Source organism: Rhinopithecus roxellana, chromosome 4 (assembly GCF_007565055.1).
Source record: "Rhinopithecus roxellana isolate Shanxi Qingling chromosome 4, ASM756505v1, whole genome shotgun sequence".
Classification (NCBI taxonomy): Eukaryota; Metazoa; Chordata; class Mammalia; order Primates; family Cercopithecidae; genus Rhinopithecus; species Rhinopithecus roxellana.
This window is the reverse complement of record NC_044552.1, coordinates 141,235,044-141,246,601: the sequence shown is the minus strand read 5'-3', so window position 1 is coordinate 141,246,601 and position 11,558 is coordinate 141,235,044. Positions and strand designations below refer to the sequence as shown.

General features: G+C 35.6%; 1 protein-coding gene across 5 annotated transcripts in view; it reads left to right on the top strand.

Moving 5' to 3' along the window:
• Nucleotides 1-4,529, top strand: part of SYNCRIP (synaptotagmin binding cytoplasmic RNA interacting protein) — a 34,170-nt gene extending 29,641 nt beyond the window's left edge. For 4 of the 5 annotated variants that reach the window (XM_010383979.2, XM_010383976.2, XM_010383974.2 and 1 more), the window contains one exon: nt 1-4,527. This exon is cut by the window's left edge. The gene's annotated coding sequence lies outside the window, so the exon portion shown is untranslated. The other variant, XM_010383975.2, reaches the window with a different exon arrangement.
• The last annotated feature ends 7,029 nt before the right edge of the window (nt 4,530-11,558 follow it).

Sequence of the window (11,558 nt, the reverse complement as noted above, 5' to 3'; positions counted from 1 at the left end):
TTACACCAGAAGCTTGCAGTGGAGTAATGGTAAGGAAATCAAGCAACCTTAAATATCTCGGCTGTATAGGAGCATATTCTATTGCAGAAGACCTTCCTATGAAGATCATGGAATCAAATACGGGACATTGAACTAATACTTGGACTTTGATATGAATTTCTTTAACAATTTTCTCTGCAGTGCAAGTTATTAAACTAAAGCTACTCTATTTTCAAAATGTGTTCCAACAGAAATCCTTCATAACTCCTAGCATGGTATCTTAATAAAGAATAAAGTTCTTTTAAAAATCTGCTCTAAGTAGATTTTTCCCCTTTTTTAAATTAAGGATCCCAACAGTGGTATTTTGAAATATTCTCTTGAATTTGTGCATTTAAATTTTATTGCAGTGGTATAGATGAATGCCACTGATGGTATCCTTAAATTTTATTTCTGCTCACCAAGGTTAATCATGATTGTCTATATCTTTTTTATAGTAATCACTTTTGAATTGTGTTCAGATATGCAGTTTCAGGTGTAATCATCAGAGCTGGTTAGTCAGGCATTCCAGATAGTGGTTCTTTTCAGAACCTTTTTAAAAGGGTTGGTTAACTACCTCAGTAGCAGAGGATTGAACTATACCCTGTCTGTACTGTACATAGAAAATCTTTGTAGATAAAAGCAAGGCTTGTTAAATATGATATGAGGGTAAGATTTTAATATACCAAATGTAACATTCTTAGTTGCCTTTAGTTTCAGAGGCTTGTAAGACTTCCTCATGACCATCATAACAGGCCTTGCTTTTGTCGTATTTTGTGGCTGAAAAAGCAGCCTTGCTTCTTCAGATATTGTAGTTATTTGGATGTATAATAGTTTAGCAAGATGTTACTTTTGTAAGACATCAGATGTTCAAAAAAGTGCATCCGAACTTGTACTAAATACTGCAGTGTCCCTTTATAAAAAGTCAGACTAAAACTGACAATTGTACAGCGAAGCCTGACATTTGGATATTTTGAAGTTTTTTCATAAATCATAGAAATTAGTATATGGCTGTAGTTTAGCTTTTTAGGTAAAAGGTATGTTTCATTAGTGCATTTCTTACTGCTGATCACTGTAAACCTGTGAATCAGCTTTCCATTTCTTATGCAGGTCATGATAACTTGTAGAGTAGAGTACAATCATTTGTGCTATGTTTTTAATTTTCTAAAGCACCTTGATGACAGTGAGTGTTCAGTGGTGAAGCATCCTCTATTGAATCACCCTCAAAAATTTTTTTGCCAAGTCCTGAGTTGATAGCTTAAAGTAAAAAGTGAAAATTATAGTTTCATTAGGACTTGGTGTAAAGAAATCCCCTCTCCCCTTCCCCAAAGGGATACTGCAGTTATATCACATACCCAATAGGCACCACGATGAAGATCAGAGCTTATACTTAATTAAGGTTTTATACACACCAGTTCCCCAGTAAATGCAAATATAACAAGAAAATTAGACATGTCATATGTTCAAAATGCTCATGGCAAACAATCATTTTGCATTCCTGCAAATAAAATTGTTTTATACTGTAAGCTGGAGGCGAGTGTAACTTATTTTTGTAATAAAGTTTTTATTTTTTTTATGTGTCATTAATATAAATGTGTGTTAGTGTAGAAATCTTCTGGTTTAAAAACTTAGAATTGCACACATTTCAATATGTTTATTTGTACTTACATAATTTTAGAATAGTGGTTGCCAATAGCCTGTATGTTTCACATTAATTGGTTTTTTGTTATCTAAATAAATCATTTTAGTATGTTGTATGTCAGTTACTGGGATAGCTGGGACATAGAGTGTAATTTAAAATTTGTCAATAAGTATTCATTGGAATATATGTAAATGTGCCTTGCCGGTTATTGAAACTTACCTACAAAATGAGTATGGGGTGACAAAAATTAGTTCCTGGTGCTTAATGAAACTTTCTGCCACTGATTTTATATATTACCCCGTGCTTTTTTAAAGTACATCTCTCTCAAAACTTAGTGTAAGTTTGAGGGCTACACAAAACATTTACATTTCATTCTAACATAATGAATATAATAGGTTGTGGAAAGTGGGTAAACTAAATGTAGCCTTCAGTAAAATTGAATCTCAGTGTAATCCTTGGTGCTGGCATTTCCCAGTTCCGAGGAGTTAAATGATCCCATCTAAGAGGTCATTGCCATGCCTATTGGCACTTTACTGTCATAGCATTTTTAAGGGACACTGTCAAGGTGTTTAAGTTAATTCTCAGAATTATTTGTTGGGGTTTTAGGACAGGTTTGTTTTACTTAAAGTAAGAACTGCATTGTCAAAGTTGAGAGATGAACACTTTTGTGAGTTCACAAATGTGTTCTCAAGAAAACATTAAAATATGGAGCTCTTGGTTTTCAAGACTATTTGGCATTCTTAGTTTGGGGACTTGGGAGGGAAACTGATAAAAAGAAATTGTGAAGAATTGATGGTTATACTTAAAGAAGGGTAATGTAAACAGTGGTGATGAAATATATACACATCAAGTGAAATTACTTGACAGTGTTCATTTGAATGACTTTGAATTCAAGCCATTATAATTACTTTTAAAATTAAATATCATTTGCACTGTTCTGATAATGGGTGCAGTTTTTGAGCAATATAATCAGAGCTAAATATGCATGTAGTGATTAGTGATGTGAACAATTAACGTTCTGAGAAGAAATACTAACTGTGGTATTTTCAAACTTAAATTTCTGTAGTAAAATCAGTATCAAAGTCTTATCAGATCAAGGAAAACAGGCAATGCATATAAACATACTTTTGAATGTTGTGTGGCCTATAAAGCAATAATGCAATTTATATGGAATGTCATGGGATATGAGAAATGGAAATGCAAAAATAACTAATCCTTTAGTAAAAATGTCAACATGTTAAAGGGGGAATGTTAACTAATGTAGGTTATTGCTATTTGTGATTTGTTTATGGGTTCTTGGCTTTGACAGCTTCAAAGAATGGACAGTGATAAGTCAAAGAAATTTTGTATATATTGTCAAGGAAAGGGTCTTAAATCCAAGAGTCAAGTCCCTTCCTTGGGGTAAAAAATGTATTCTTAAAGCATTCTGATTGTTAAAAAGAAAACTTAAGTTATCTAACCAAAACAGACGCAAGATTTTGTTTCTGCAGACTACTTGGCAATCAAAAGTGATCACAAATTTAGTTTATCAGTTTTCAGAAAGTTGCTTTGTGAGAAAATTTTGTTAGATATATTCTCCCAAGCATGCTTTTTGTGGAAGGTTTTTGGCCATTGCAACTGAATCAGATGTTAAAAATGAAGGGAAAATTGCGCACACACAAAACTGTTGTACACTCATGATTGCAATTTTAGCTTAAGAAACTTTTCTACCAGTTACTGCAAATCTGACTTAAAATGTAGTTTCCTCATGATAAAATAGGAACAGCATAGAAATGGATTGATGGGGTGGTGATCTGAGTTACTGTATATAAAAGTTTTTAAAGAATAGAATGAACATCAAGCTAGATAGGCAAAATTGATACATTTGGAATAGCTTTTTTGTGAAGCCAAAAGTTGTCAGAAACATAGCAAAAGATCCCATATTATTGCAGAGTATCATACGTAGTCTCTATTTTAAGGGGAGAAATTAAATAGAAGGGCTTCATGCATTTAGGAGAGGGTGCTAAAACTTCTCAAGTTCGTAAAACTTACAGGAATACCCACCATGATCATTTTCTCTCTGTGTATACCACAAAATTTTCATTTGGCCGTAGGAATTCACTGGTGGGTGTAAAATTAATGACTAAAGAACTTAACTGACAAATACATAAAAGAAACAGACCTGTGGGGATATTGTTTTAAGGTGTATTAATTACTCAGTGATCATACCACTCAATAGGGCATGCCACTACTTTCTTAAGATGCTAATTATGAAGCAGTGCTCACAGGCATTTTTTAACTAGCAAATTACTAGATGGACTTTTGGGGTCTGTCACTTTTTAAAAGTATTTAAGACTTAAATTAGCACCACAGTCTGCCTTCAGTAATACACCTAAAATATTCTTCAGGACCAGAAGCATTCAGTTTCAAAATTGTGCAGATGCAAACCAGTATTATTACTAACGCTCTGGGTCAAAGGTTAGGTTTTTAATGTTAACAGTAGTCTGGTAAATATTTAGAAGTCTGGCATTGAGAAACAAAAGCTTGTACCTGACTAGTATTTTTATTTAAAAAAATTAGTTCTGTTAGCTTATTTAAATTGTCTTTTACATTTATTTATCCGTAGAATTTATATTTATTTCATTCCTTTCATCTCACTGAAAACTGTCTGCAGGCCCTTTGATTTGGATTAGATGTGTGAAGTACTGTCTTTTGCCAAAAACCTCAAATTACCTGTTCTTTTCAACGTAGTGGTTTTGTGCTTGTTTGGAGATCAGTTCAAAAACTATCTGTACTATCTGTACTGCCTCTGATGTTAAGATTTTATGTATAGCATAAGGAAGCTAGCTCTGACTATATTTTCCTAAGAATAAAGACCTATTTTTGTAGCATGTCTTAGGATCTCCAGGAGTCCAAGAATTATTGTGGGTGTCCTCCATTTCATCACTTTTCACTTAACAGCTTTTAAGTAGACACTTGGAATCTTTAGAGGTCTGTCGCACTTTGATTATCCATACATTCGAAGTAACTAGTCAATAGTGAAAAATTCCCCAAGATATCCTCAGTTGCAATCACATTACTGGAAGATGAATAGAATAAATTCATTAGGCTGGTCTTAATTTTTGATGGAAACATTCTGTTGTCACATACTTACCATTGGATTTGATAAAGATAGTGATAATTTGGAAAGAATCGGGGACTTGTCAATATATTTGTGGGTTTTGGCTTATACTCGTAGGATTTCTTGGTTGGGGAATGAGCAGTTTTGGCCACTTCCATCAGGACAAGATTCTTTAGGTCACTTAGTGCAGGGTTTAGTTTCTATTTTGGATTAACATTTATATTGATTATCGAAAACAAGCTTTCATCATTTCAGAACAGTCCTGGAAGTTTGACTTTGAGTGTGGGAGAAGTCCTAATAAACCATTTTGGAAATTAGTGTCTCCAAGTGTTATAGCTTCCTAAAATGGGTTTCTAAGACAATGGGGTCAAAATAAGGTTATTTTAGGATAATATACTGTAAACTTAATTGTCTGATTTTCTACTTTGTCTGTAAAGTGGCTTACAACAAGTTCTAATCTAGAAAGGAGTTATAAAGGTTATCTGTAATGTTTATGAATTGTCATTTCTTGCCTTTTGTTAGGCTTTCAGCTTTATTCTGAAAAGGAGATTGTTGTTACACAAACTCAACTTGTTTTGGAGAGAATTTTAGGAAACCTAAGGGAGTTGGCATTTTATATCATTTTTGATGGGCAGTTTTTGAGTTTTCAGGGCAGAAGGACAAAGTATTTGGTGTGGAAAAGTTGTTACCACAGATTAAAGAATAAGACCAGGGCTTGCTGACAATAATAAATCTGTTAAAGAGTTTTGTAGGTTCCATATGGTAAAATTAGGTCTTGTAACTATAGAAACACCATGATATACAAGAAGAGTTTCAACATACATGTTATAGCTCATTTAATGGTGTTAACCTTAAATTGAAATTTGAATAACATGGAATTTGTGTAACAAGAGTACTGCATCATTTAAACACAAAATTGCTAAAGCTAGGTGCATCTGTATACTAAAACCCTTATGATGTCATTTTTAAGAGAATATCTTTAATATGTCAGTATTTATATTGGTTGCTTTAATTGGAAGACCCAGGAATTAGGCCTTCACAGTTGCTTTAAGTTTAACATGTGATGAAAAATTAGAAAAGCATATGTACAAATTGTATTTCTCAGTTTTATTTAATATTTGGAATATACTTAGAGGAAAACCAGAAATAAACAATATTAACAGTCATCTATAAAAATGACAGAATACACTTTACATTTCCACTCTGGAGCCCCATGTATATGTAATACAGTGTAGTTTGGGCAATTTTGGTTCATACTTCTACCTCCTTTGCTTTTTCCCTTGAAATAGTAAAAATTCACATAAATTTGCAGAAATTAAGTTCTTAGGAGTTATTTAACAGTACTAAAGACAGGTTCTGTTGCCTTTTGGTTTCCTGCCTAACTTCAGGTACAGATAAACATGGAATTAAAAGACGAAAAGCCTTTATTTTAAAATTGTCATGTAACAAATCTTAGTTGATCTCTGGTTTCCTGGAGATTTATTTAGCATTTGGGAGAGGATCAACAAAGGGGCACAGCAAGCAGATACTGCAGTTAGTATTGTTTTTCCCTTTTTTGCTTACTGTGTATCGATTAGTCTGTTTAAATTACTAGTACATTTCATGGTAAATTTCTTTGATTTATTTTACTTCCTTTTAGAATGGAAGCTCCTCGAAGGGCAGGGAAATCTGAGTAGGCAGGCATTTAAAAATACTCAAAATGTTGTTCAGTTGGGTGGAAGTTTAGTTTATTTGCCAAATTAGGCTTGTGATATGAGAACTTGAAAAAGGGAATCAAATATTTCGAATCATTTATTTACTGCATAGAAAGCTTTTAAAAATGATCACAAAGTGCTAATGATTAAGATGAAGATCCACATTTAAATTATCAACGTGACATTTTAAAAAAGTATTGTCTTGAGTTAAGGGAACAGTTGGCCTTGTGACTTATTGACCTTTTTTTATATGTTAACCCTGTGTGTGACTGTTTTCCTTATTTGAAATTAAGAAAAGGGTGCTCATAAGGCATCTTTAGCAGTGAACTTAACAAAATCCAGTGCATCAGTTTTCCTTTATGCTGATATGTAGTTTAATCTGTGCTGCTGAACAAGACAGTATCAATCTACAAGCCCCCTGTCTATAAGTTCTTTATGAGATGAGGAGGGGGTACTTCAAGATGGAACTCTTTTGCTAATGAGGGTCTGGTTGGTTTTGAGTCTAAAGTTTTTATAAGGTTCTTTTGCATAGCAATTTGAAGGTGAGGGAATAATGAAGGGAATAATGATACTTGAGAAAAAGCATGAAGCCTAGATAACTAAAAATGAGGTGTCGAAAGCAGCTATTTCTGAGGGTAGTGTATATTGCTTACTGTATCTTAAAATAACTTGAGAAATGGTTACATATATATGAATAACCTTATATTTACCTACCAATTGATAGGTAGCTGAAATTCAATAACCTGAATAGTAAGGCTCTGAATTTAAGGCATTATTTCACTATACTATATATACCTCCTAATATCAGTAGTGTGAGTAAAAGTGGTATTTATGTTTATGCTTAGTTGATGTTTTAACTTGATCTTTTTTTGAAATCTAGAAGGACCTGTCCGTGGAGTCCACTCCCAGATATCTCCTCCCTTTAGTTCTCTTAAAATTTATTTAATTTTTTTAAAGAGATGGTTGGCCGGGCGTGGTGGCTCATGCCTGTAATCCCAGCACTTTGGGAGGCCCAGGTGGACAGATCACCTGAGGTCAGGAGTTTGAGACCAACCTGGCACCTGACCAATATAGTGAAACCCTGTCTCTACTAAAAATAGTAATAAAAAAAAAAGTCTGGAGAGTCAGGAGAATCGCGTGAACCCTGGAGGCGGAGGTCAGTGAGCCGAGATCGTGCCACTGCACTGCAGTCTGGGTGACAAGAGTGAGACTCCGTCTCAAAAAAAAAAAAAAAAAAAAAAAGAGGTCTTGCTCTGTTATCCAGGCTGGAAGTCTACAGCACTGTTATAGCTCACTGCAGCCTCAAACTCCGGGCTCAAGCAGTCAGTCCTCCTGCCTCAGGCTCCCAAAGTGCTGCAATTATAGGCATGAGCCGCTGTGCCTGGTCTCTTGGTTACTTGAAATACACTTAAGCCTCTACTTATGAATTTTAGAATCTCTGTTTCTCATAAGTAAATAGTACACTGAGTAGTTTTCCTTCATTTTCCACTTGCTGTTAGGTATCCTTCCTTTCTTACTATCAGGATTATAATACTTTAAAACTGATTACCTTATACTTGCCTCTAGACTAAAGAGGCAAAACAACATATATAATGTACTTACCCATCCTTGTCCATCACAGCAGTTTATTTTATATATGCATAGTCTTGCTCACTCTTGAATGCTAGAAATTTAAAAGTTACCACTTTCTTATATGATGCATTGAAATATTACTTCACATCAGTTTTCTCTTTGTGCTTCTGATTTCCTTAGATGTTTGGTGATTCTTTATTCATATTTATCAAATAAGGAAATTAGGAAAACTGGTGTCGTCTACTGAGGTGGCTTACTGCAAGTTCTGTGTGTGTGAGAAAATGAGGACTAATAGTCTTTATTTTTAGCTTTCGTGGGAGCATTGAGGCAAGTAGGGTACCCTCTCCAGTGTCAGAAGAGTTTTCAATTGCAGGAGTTCTGACCCCTCTCAAGGTTACTCCCTTTGAGAGGGAGGTAGACCCTAAAAGCAATTTTACCTGTCAAGTCTCAGCCCTTTCACTCCTGCAAACTAGGAGGTCTTGCTTTTTCCTTCCCACTCATCCCTCCCATGGAAATTGGCTCCTGCTGTTTGTAGCAAAATTAATATGAGCCTCATTTCTTCATCTTTTGTATGAAGGAATATGAATTTATCTTTTGTATCTGAATTGTGCAATTTAGTATAAAAGGTGCTAGTTTTAAAATAGAACTGGTAATAAAACACAGTAGCATGGTGCATCTTCTGAATTAGGAGAAGTCTTAATCTGTATTATCACTTCCATATCGCTGCTCATTTAAAATATATTGTCTTGGAAAAGTCAGTAAGTCTTACTTGGGAAGAGAACGGGTACATAGAAGACATTTTGTGACTAAGGATGCAAATTTAGTGACATTCTTAATTGGGAAAAGCATATTATTTTGGAAGACCTTTTTTGTTTTGTTATGTTGTTTTTGAGACAGGGTCTCTGTTGCCCAGGCTGGAGTGCAGTGGTGCAATCATGGCTCACTGCAGCCTTAACCTCCCCAGCTCAAGCACTCCTCCCACCTCAGCCTCCTAAATAGCTGGGACCATGGATGTGTGCCACAATGCCTGGCCTTTTTTTTTTTTTTTTTTTTTTTTGAGACGCTCTTGTTGCCTAGGCTGGAGCGTAATGGCGTGATCTTGGCTCACTGCAACCTCCGCCTCCTGAGTTCAAGTGATTCTCCCAACTCAGCCTCCTGAGTAGCTGGGATTACAGGTGCCCGCCAACCACGCCCAGCTAATTTATGTATTTTTAGTAGAGATGGGGTTTCACCATGTTGGCCAGGCTGGTCTTGAACTCCTGACCTCAGGTGATCTGCCCTCCTCAGCCTCCCAAAGTGCTGGGATTATAGGTGTGAGCCATCGTGCCCGGCCAATTTTTTTATTTTTTGGAGAGATGAGGTCTCCCTATGTTGCTGAGGCTGGTCTTGAACTGGGCTCAAGGGATCCTCCCACCTTGCCTCCCAGTGTGCTGGGGTTACAGGTGTGAGCCACTGCACCTGGCCTGAAAGGCCTTTATGGAAATAGGTTCAGAAAATGTTTTCGCATTTAGTTTCTGAACATTTAAAACTAAACCATTGAGAATTTCTTTTTCCCCATTCTGTTTAACAGTTTGCCTTTCTGTCTTATTTTCAGCAAGGCAAAATTTTCGGCAGGTAATGCAATGTCATTTCTTACTGTGGCAGGGATCTCAAACCTACCTTTCAGATTTGATGTTCTGGGGTTTGATGAGAGTCCAGGTTAATTTACTTCTGGAATATACTCTATACTTCTGTCAACTCAGTGATTAGGGAGTCTGATTTTCTCCATAAAGGGAGTCAAACTTCTTGAGTCACTTTGGCTTCAAGATATCAAAACAGTTCTTAATTAGGTTTTGTGATATTAAATATTGACTGATTCCAAGGAAGAAACTGACTTGCAGGGTTACTGGTACCAACAATCTTGGCTAAATTTTTTTTTTTTTTGAGACGGAGTCTCACTCTGTCAACAGGCTGGGGTGCGATGGTGAGATCTCGGGTCACTGTAGCCTCTGCCTCCTGGGTTCAAGTGATTCTCCTACCTCAGCCTCCCAAATAGCTGGGACTACAGCTCAGCTAATTTTTGTATTTTTAGTATAGACGAGGTTTCACCGCCCGCCTTGGCCTTCTAAAGTGCTGGGATTACAGGTGTGAGCCATGTGCCCAGCCTAATCTTGGCTGATTTTTCAGTGGTAACAGTATCTGGCCAGCCACACATACAAATGTACATACATTCATAGATACATACACACATAATAGGAAACTAAAGAGGGAAATAAATCATCTTTAGTAGACTTGGATCTTTCAGTTAAAATTTATGGACATAAAATGCTCTTAATTTCTTATACTCGTGTCTTTTATTCATATGGCTTTCCCATTCTAACAAGCCTGATCTGTCTTGTATATTCATTTTCCACATATATTTACAAAGGTATAGGTTGGTGAAGTAAAATACTGTCTGTGCATTAATGTAGTTTCCTCATTTCAATGACTTAGGTAATTTTTTCAGTTCTAGATGAGACATTGAAAATCTGTTAGTCATTGGGCCATTTGATGGAAGCAGCTATGTACAAACATTTAACCTCTGAGCCTGAGTTTCCTTGTAAAAGATATTTTTCCAGTCTCAGTCATATCCTATGAATATAGGATTTGTAGGATCATGTCTTTTTTTTTGTTTGTTTTTTGGAAAATTCTGCCTAGAGAACTTTTGACGTTATTTTATTCATGCTTTTATGTGGAGATTTATTTTCACAAAATAATAAATGTTGCATTAAAAAGTAGACTTAATTCACCCTGTAATTCCTTAGATGTATGAACATTTGGTACATTATTTTTGTGATAGCTCTTTGAAATATGACACTTGGAAGTTGAGGAAGCTAACATTGAAGCCTGTATATTCTTATATTCTGATTCTGAGGAGGAAAACTATCAAGCCCTCATTAGTTCACAAAGCATTATTCCAAGTTATTCCCAACTTCCCTAAATTACCATGTTAATGCATGAATTGGGAGTTAACCCGAATCACATAGATGTTAGCTAATACATGAATCTACTTTGTGGTAGTAACACAATTTTAAAAAGTTTTAGAATAGGTGTTCATATATTCTATGTTTCTTAGTTTTGAAATTCTAGTCAAAATTCTCAATGCTAATAGATGAATGAACCTGATAAGGAAATACAAAACAGTCTAACTGCTAAACTAACCTCCTAGATTTTATTTATGTTGATAATTGTTCTCTAACAATTACAGGGCCACCATATAGTCCAAAATAGCATCGGTGTTCTGATTACCAGTGACTCTGCCCAAGTAAACTGTCTTCATGCTGAAAGCCCACATATTTAATTATCAGTAAAACATTTTAGTGCACCTTTTCTAGTGAGCTTGGTGGTTTTGGAATGATGCCTCTTTTAAGTGGGTTCCCCCCCCCCCCCTTTTTTTTGAGACAGAGTCTTGCTCTGTTGTGTTGAGGCTGGAGTGCAGTGGCGCTATCTCGGCTCACTGCAACCTCCATTTCCCGGGTTCAGGTGAGTCTCTCAAGTAGCTGGGATTATAACCACC